General features: G+C 47.1%; 1 long non-coding RNA gene across 1 annotated transcript; it reads left to right on the forward strand.

Annotated features, from left to right (window-relative positions):
* The first annotated feature begins 4,944 nt into the window (after positions 1-4,944).
* On the forward strand, positions 4,945-6,346 carry LOC125939959 (uncharacterized). Its single transcript, XR_007463201.1, has 3 exons — positions 4,945-5,015; positions 6,080-6,163; positions 6,287-6,346. It is a non-coding gene; the product is annotated as an uncharacterized LOC125939959 (long non-coding RNA).
* The last annotated feature ends 586 nt before the right edge of the window (positions 6,347-6,932 follow it).

Raw genomic sequence — 6,932 nt, forward strand, 5'->3', positions numbered from 1 at the left:
CCCGGCCCGGCCCGGCCGCTCTCGGGCTTTTGGGTAAGCCCGAACCCGTGCAGTGCTCTAGTCTAGCCTAAGTGTGCAAGTGTTTGTGTGTAACTGCCTTGTGTGAAGAATATATTTTGTTGTGTTTTTACAACTCTGGGTTCTCACTCGGTCTTTGGACAGCAACCGGCGTTCACTGGCGCACCAGAGGGCCCATTCTTAATTGTCCTTGCTTTCGTGGGATTATTTTCGGAAGCTGAAAAATCGGCTTTGGAATTTGGTCCGGCGTCTGCGCCTCGTTCACGGGGTCTGTGACATATATTAAAGGGCGCATTTCCCCACTAGCTAATAAAATCCTTGCCGAAAACACTAACTATCGCACTGTCCAAATTCATTGGGCCCCAGCCCACTCTTCACTCCCCGGCACTGAGGCCGCCCACCAACAGACTCGAGCTTTCGCCTCCTGAGCCCACGCCCACCCCAGGTCGGAACGGAGAATGAGGAGACCGAGGAGTTTGAGTTGTCGCCACGAGACCGTATGGTGACGTATAATGAAATTACGCAATAATACAAACTAGGCCGACATATATCCCCCAGCTCACAAATCACTAGCCGAACGGCAGGAGCTCATCTGGAGGAAGCTACAGACGGGCATTTCCCAACACCAATTCTGTATTCGTACACTGATCCAGCAACCTATACGCCGCAGTGCAAGCTGTTCAGAGCTCCCCTGGCCGACCTGTACCATATACTGAGCAGGGGCTCCAGGCCGACCAACCACCGTCGCCTTCCGCATCTGAAGAAACCACGAGCCTCTGGTTTCAAATAAATGTTTTGTCCCTCTCCTCCTCCACGTCACCAACGCCGCGCGCGTATGGTGGGGACGCCGTCGCGCCGTGCCTCTCATGGGATCCGTACTTCTTGGCCCGTTTCAACACAACTCGCAACCCTTTCTTCACGAAACTTCACCAACGCATCCGTGAATGTGAAAGGATCCGTCTGACACCCCCGGAGCCGGATTCCGCCCATTTTCGACCCTTTCCAACATTTTTTGTGATCTGCCACGCCACCGACGCGCTAAGCCTAGGGCGCGACGCTCGCTATTGCTCAACATTGCAAATAGTGGCTCAGGACCAGCACTCCAGAAATAGAAACATAGAAATCAAGGGAATGCCGTTGTCAAAGAATGAAAATCTTGTGGAAATACTTAGCAAGATTGGCGATACTCATGGCGTACTGCTAAGCGAGCAAGACATTCAAGTATGTCACCGTACTCCGAATCGAAAGGAGAATGCAAGCCAAAATATTGTTGTAGCTTTCAGTCGTCGAGCGAAGCGCGATCTAGTCATTGAGAAGGCGCGAAAAACGAGGTTCACCACACAATATCTAGGATATAGCGTGAAAGAACCCCTGTTCTTGAACGAACACTGTGTCCCCAGTTAAGGAAGCTGCTTGGGATGACTTATGTAAAAAAAAAAGAAAACACCGCATATCCACGAAGTAAATGATGAGTGGGCGAAGCATCGGGGGATCATTTGGGTGACCGTAAATCCCCCGTACACTGCCCACTCGAACATGCAAAGGAATGACAACACATGTTTACAGCATACACAATGTTGTTTTATTGGTCGTATGTGGTATTGAGGTGCGCACTTCGTTTTCCATTCATTAAGACTGCCTTGTGATCAGTGCAGCAGCACGGCGACACCGGCAAGCGGACCCAGAGGCGGCGAGAGTGCGGGAAGTGGAAGGTTGGTGGCGCGAGATTACACTATATATATATATATATATATATATATATACATATATATGTGTATATATATACAAAGACCCGAACTGAGAAGGCCCGACCTCTTTTGAGGTAACGCGTAAAAGAGAAAGCAGCCAGGTGATTTGGACCCCTCAAAAAGAAAATGCATTTCAGGATCTGAAGAACGCGCCAAGCTCTAAACCCATTGTAAGGGCGCCTCACCTCCAGAAGGAATTCATTCTCCGCACAGACGCCTGTGATACCTGCATAGGTGCAGTTTTAATGCAAGAACATGAGGGGCTTCTGCATCCCGTTTCCTATGCGAGCAGGCAGCTTCTCCCACGTGGAACACGATATTCCGCCATTGAAAGGGAATCCTTAGCATTAGTATGGGCGATCGAGAAGTTCCACCTTTTTCTATACGGAACTACCTTCACAATCCAAACAGACCACCAAACTCTGTTGTATTTGTCGCGGGCTAAACAACTCAACGTATTGCGTAATCAAGTAGTACAGGAGGCACACGTGAATATCTTAGCAAATATCTACAAGGATTCCACAGCTACCTTGGTTCTCCACAAGAAAAGTAGAAAGTTACCTATCAAGAAAGGGGTCAGGCAAGGAGACACAATCTCTCCAATGCTATTCACTGCATGCTTAGAAGAAGTATTCAAGCTCTTAGACTGGGTAGGCTTAGGAGTGAGGATCAACGGCGAATTCCTCAGCAACCTTCAGTTTGCAGATGACATTGTCCTATTCAGCAACAATGAAGATGAATTACAGCAAACGGTTGAGGACCTTAATCGAGAAAGTGTAAGAATTGGGTTGAAGATGAATATGCAGAAGACAAAGATAATGTTCAATAGCCTGGCAAGGGAACAAGAATTCAGGATCGCCAGTGAGCCTCTAGAGTCTGTGAAGGAGTATGTTTATCTAGGTCAATTACTCACAGGGGACCCTGATCGTGATAAAGAAATTTACAGAAGAATAAAATTGGGTTGGAGTGCGTACGGCAGGCATTGCCAAATCCTGACTGAGCTTACCACTGTCGTTGAAAACAAAAGTGTCAATCATTGCATTCTACCGGTGCGAACATATGGGGCAGAAACTTGGAGGTTAACAAAGAAGCTCGAGAACAAGTTAAGGACCGCGCAAAGAGCAATGGAACGAAAAAAAAATGTCACAGTTTCGCCCTAAGGGCGAAGCAATGAATGCGATAGCAACACAGCAATGTCATACGAAGTAAGGTGAGCGGCTTTGGTAGCAATATGAATTGTAGTAAACATGAGCTGATTAAGTAAGGAGGTGTGCTGCGGCGTAAGTAGACCGACATGACGAGACACTCGATGACCACGAGAAGGCGCATGTGAAACGGTGGTGTTGTTGAGAAGCGCTTCCCGTGGGCAGCGCGTGCGAAGGGACACATCTGCAGCGCTGCACTGGCGATCCGGGCAGCATTGCATGTGTAGCGTGCGTTGGAAAATGTGGCCCGACTATTACTAACTGAATGAACAAGCGTGGTGTGAGCGCGCACAAACAACCATGAATAGATCACACTGAATGACTGCAGACAACGACCGTCAAAATTCTGGCAGCAAGCGGATACGCCGCAGCGGCGAACGTACGTGCGGTCTATCGCTTCAACGGAAACTGAGCGTGCAGAAAGGTCAGAGCCGTGTGGAGATAAGAGACGGTGCGAGCGAGCGACGATCGCGGTTCTTGGCAGCGTAGAAGTGCGCCCCCCCCCCCTCCCTCCGGCGCCGGCTTACCGCTTCCTTGCTTGCGCGTGGGAGAGATAAGAGACTGTGCGGACGAGCGACGAGCGCGGTTGTTGGCAGAGAAGTGCGCCCCCCCCCCCTGCTCCCTCCGGCGCTGGCTTTCCGCTTCCTTGCTTGCGCGTGGGAGATTGAGTGCGTTCGCTCTCCGTGATAGCGCGAGTCCCCGCACGCTTCCGCTGGGGCATACGGCGCGCGGCGAAGATTTTATCTATACGGAACCTCACGGCGATGGCGACGGCGACGGCGACGGCAGAAATCCGGTTGAAGTGTCCATATAATTGCTATCGCAATAAAAGGGCATGCGTGTGCAGTACGTGCTCTCAAACTTAAGCGCGCAGCCATCGGAAGGCACGGCGATGCAGTTTCGTTGCGGCTTCCGTGCTTTCCCGTGCTTTTGCACTCGACTGTACATAAGCAGGCAGATATCTGGTATTTATGGCAGTACACAAAATAGTATGCCCAGATAGTTGTAGTACGCCTTGGGGCTAATAGCCATCATGTTTCTTGTTGCGAAATCGCTGAAAATATGTGGCCGCTATGTCGAGAGTTGACTTCTCTTGAGGTTCACAAGACTGCCCTGAATTAATTAGGAGCCTGCCCTGGAAAGCTACAAGGCAGTCAGCTGTAATTTTGTTCTCTTCCTTTCCTGTTATCCTATAAATTTACAACCAACTACAACAACCTAAATGGTACAATTTAGAGAAAGGGAAATCCGGATGGATTGCGCATGTCGCCGCAGCATAGTTATGCTTCGTTGTTATTCCTGCACCGTTGCTGCTCTTGCAGTGCTGTGTATTCCTAGTGCTTTATAAATTAAGGTTACACTCTGGAACCTCTTCGATTGTTGTCGCTAAAGCACAGCGATGCAGGTCGTCGGGAAAGTCAGCATGTGATTCCACGTAACAGTATCATGCAGCACAAGTGGCAACAGTTATATCCACTATAACGATACTGGCAGGTGGAAATGGTAGTACTGTGGTAGGTTATGTAAAACAAGCATTGAACAAAGTAGTAGTGCAAGCAGCCATGCATTCTGCGTAGAAAAACGTATGCGTGCACTTTCATACAAAAACGGCTGGCCAACAGCACGCCCCTTACCTACAGGTATGCTTTGACCACACATTTCGTTTTTTGCATTTCATTTGACCTCAGTAGTATAGTACAGTCTGCAAAAAAGAGTTGAAAAGTATGGTGGCCATCAGCCTCTGTGACTGTTTGAGTAGTCATGGAATTTGGGTGAAAGAAAGGCTGTACAAGCAAATTGTCATGAATATAATGTTGTTCAGCTGATCGCATCATCATTCTTAATTTTTAATTATTTTGTACATCCGTGTGCAGCAGCATGCACTTGGTGTTGTTGACTGTAGTTAAATGTGACCAGTGATACTGTACTGCTTTGCTGGTTTTAGACACCCTGGATGCACTGAATGTAAAGTTAAAAAATGAGGGAAGCTTTTCCCCGACTTATAAAAGTGCACGAAGAGCTGCCAGGTCCTCGAAAGCTACGGGTGAGTCCTTCTAAGCACTAGTAATTTGAAAGTCTAGTCATTACTTGGCCACTATATATCGATACCACCAGGAGCTTCCATGGTAGTTATGTGGCATTGAGAGTTTGGCAAGATGCCAGTGAGGTAATAATTGTGTTTTCAGACACTAAAAAAATTGTGCACATTCCATTCACTGTGAAAATCCTTGTTATGCGAAGCATTTTGAAGGTACCTGGCTATCCAGTATTGTTTGGAGTTCCGCAAAGGGAAACCAGGTGTACGAGCTTGTTTTTGTAAATTAAGTAGTGTGTGGGGGTAGTTAGCGCATGTGTGTGTGAGGACAGCGGCATGGCGAAGACCATGTTGAAACCGATCATGAGGCAGCAAGGTCATGATCGGCCATTGCCGACTGTTTGCTGTGACGTTCCAACATGGCTATTGTCGGGTTCTACATAAAGGTACTGGGTGAACTAAGCGAGAGGTACACTGATTCTGATGTGATCAGTGACTATGTGTTATATTATCATATGTACTATGGCTATGTCATGCAGGGTATGTGAAAATGATGGCATTTGTACTCCAGTGAAGAAATGGTAAAATATGATTAGTCTCGGCAATGCATGAAGCTTGCACAACGCTACACAATTACGTAGGGTAAGCTGCTACAAAAGTACTGGGAATAGTGGGCCGGTCCCAGAGAAAGTGCAATATAAGAAGGCATCTGAAAGTGCGAGTGGTTACAGGGAAAGAAGACGAGGAAAAGGCTTGGGGTACAGGCGCCGAGTGTTTGAAAGAGATGGCTGGCTTTGGAACCAGAGAAGCATGCGTGTTATTGTGGCCTAATGGTTAGAACACCAGTCTGCGGTGCTCAATTGTAAAAGTGTGATTCCACCATTGGTCACCCATTTTCTTATTATTTAAGCGAGGCGTGACCAAAGCTTGCATACCTCACTTCTGCAAAGTGCTAAGAATTAGGCAAAGAGGGCTTCAAATTCGAATATGCTTATATGATTTAATCTCTAGGTATTTATCCTTGAGGGAGCATTTCATTCGTAGCTACTCTGTTACACATACCGCCTGTGTAGAAGGAGCCAACGCCGAGGGAGGCGAAGAGACAACGAGCAGCAGCCACAGGGGCTCTACATGGCCGAATTTTGGACCAGCACAAGGTATGAAGAGAACATAGAGGACTTTTTTTGGAACCACGTTATGTGGTAAAATGGCCAGAAGCAGACTGCTCAATACAATATAGTAACCTGTCTTGTTATTTTTTGCACTGCTTCAATTTTCAGGCCAGTGAACCACCAAGAGACGACATGGTGGCTGATCTGAAAGCCACCATTGAGAAGCAGGCGCGAGACCTGCGCGGAGTAAAAAAAATTGAAAGAAGCGAACGAATTAAATCAAAAATTAACAAATGCACTGCTGGAAAAGATTTGTGAGTACATAATGCATTTCTTGTACCCTATCACCCTACAACAAGAAATAGTGGCCACTATAATCAAACCTCTACGAGGATGCACATTAACAAATTACATTCACCTGGCTGGCTTCTCCAGTTTGGTGCTTAATGACTTGTATTGTTTTTTCCCCCTATAACTGCTGCAGAGCATGTGCACACTTTCCAATGGCGTCGCATTGCTGGTTCTTCTTTGCAAGGAATAAGGATATGCTCATGCTTAATTTTGAAAAAACCCATTCTGGACAATTAATTCTTTCCTCAAGTACATGTGAATAATGAGCTATTGTCTCATCCTGCCAACAAGGCCCAGCACTGCCATCCACACAAAGAATGAAATTACAATGGTTTCATATAGATCTTCTTTACTGTGCGCTCCCTTAGCAAAAACCATGATGTTCCACTTGAACGAGAAGGGGAACTGATGGTCCTGATCTTGGTAATGACAACCATAAGAAGCCAACAGGTAATAAAGCCAA

This window comes from Dermacentor silvarum, chromosome 9 (genome assembly GCF_013339745.2).
Source record: "Dermacentor silvarum isolate Dsil-2018 chromosome 9, BIME_Dsil_1.4, whole genome shotgun sequence".
Classification (NCBI taxonomy): Eukaryota; Metazoa; Arthropoda; class Arachnida; order Ixodida; family Ixodidae; genus Dermacentor; species Dermacentor silvarum.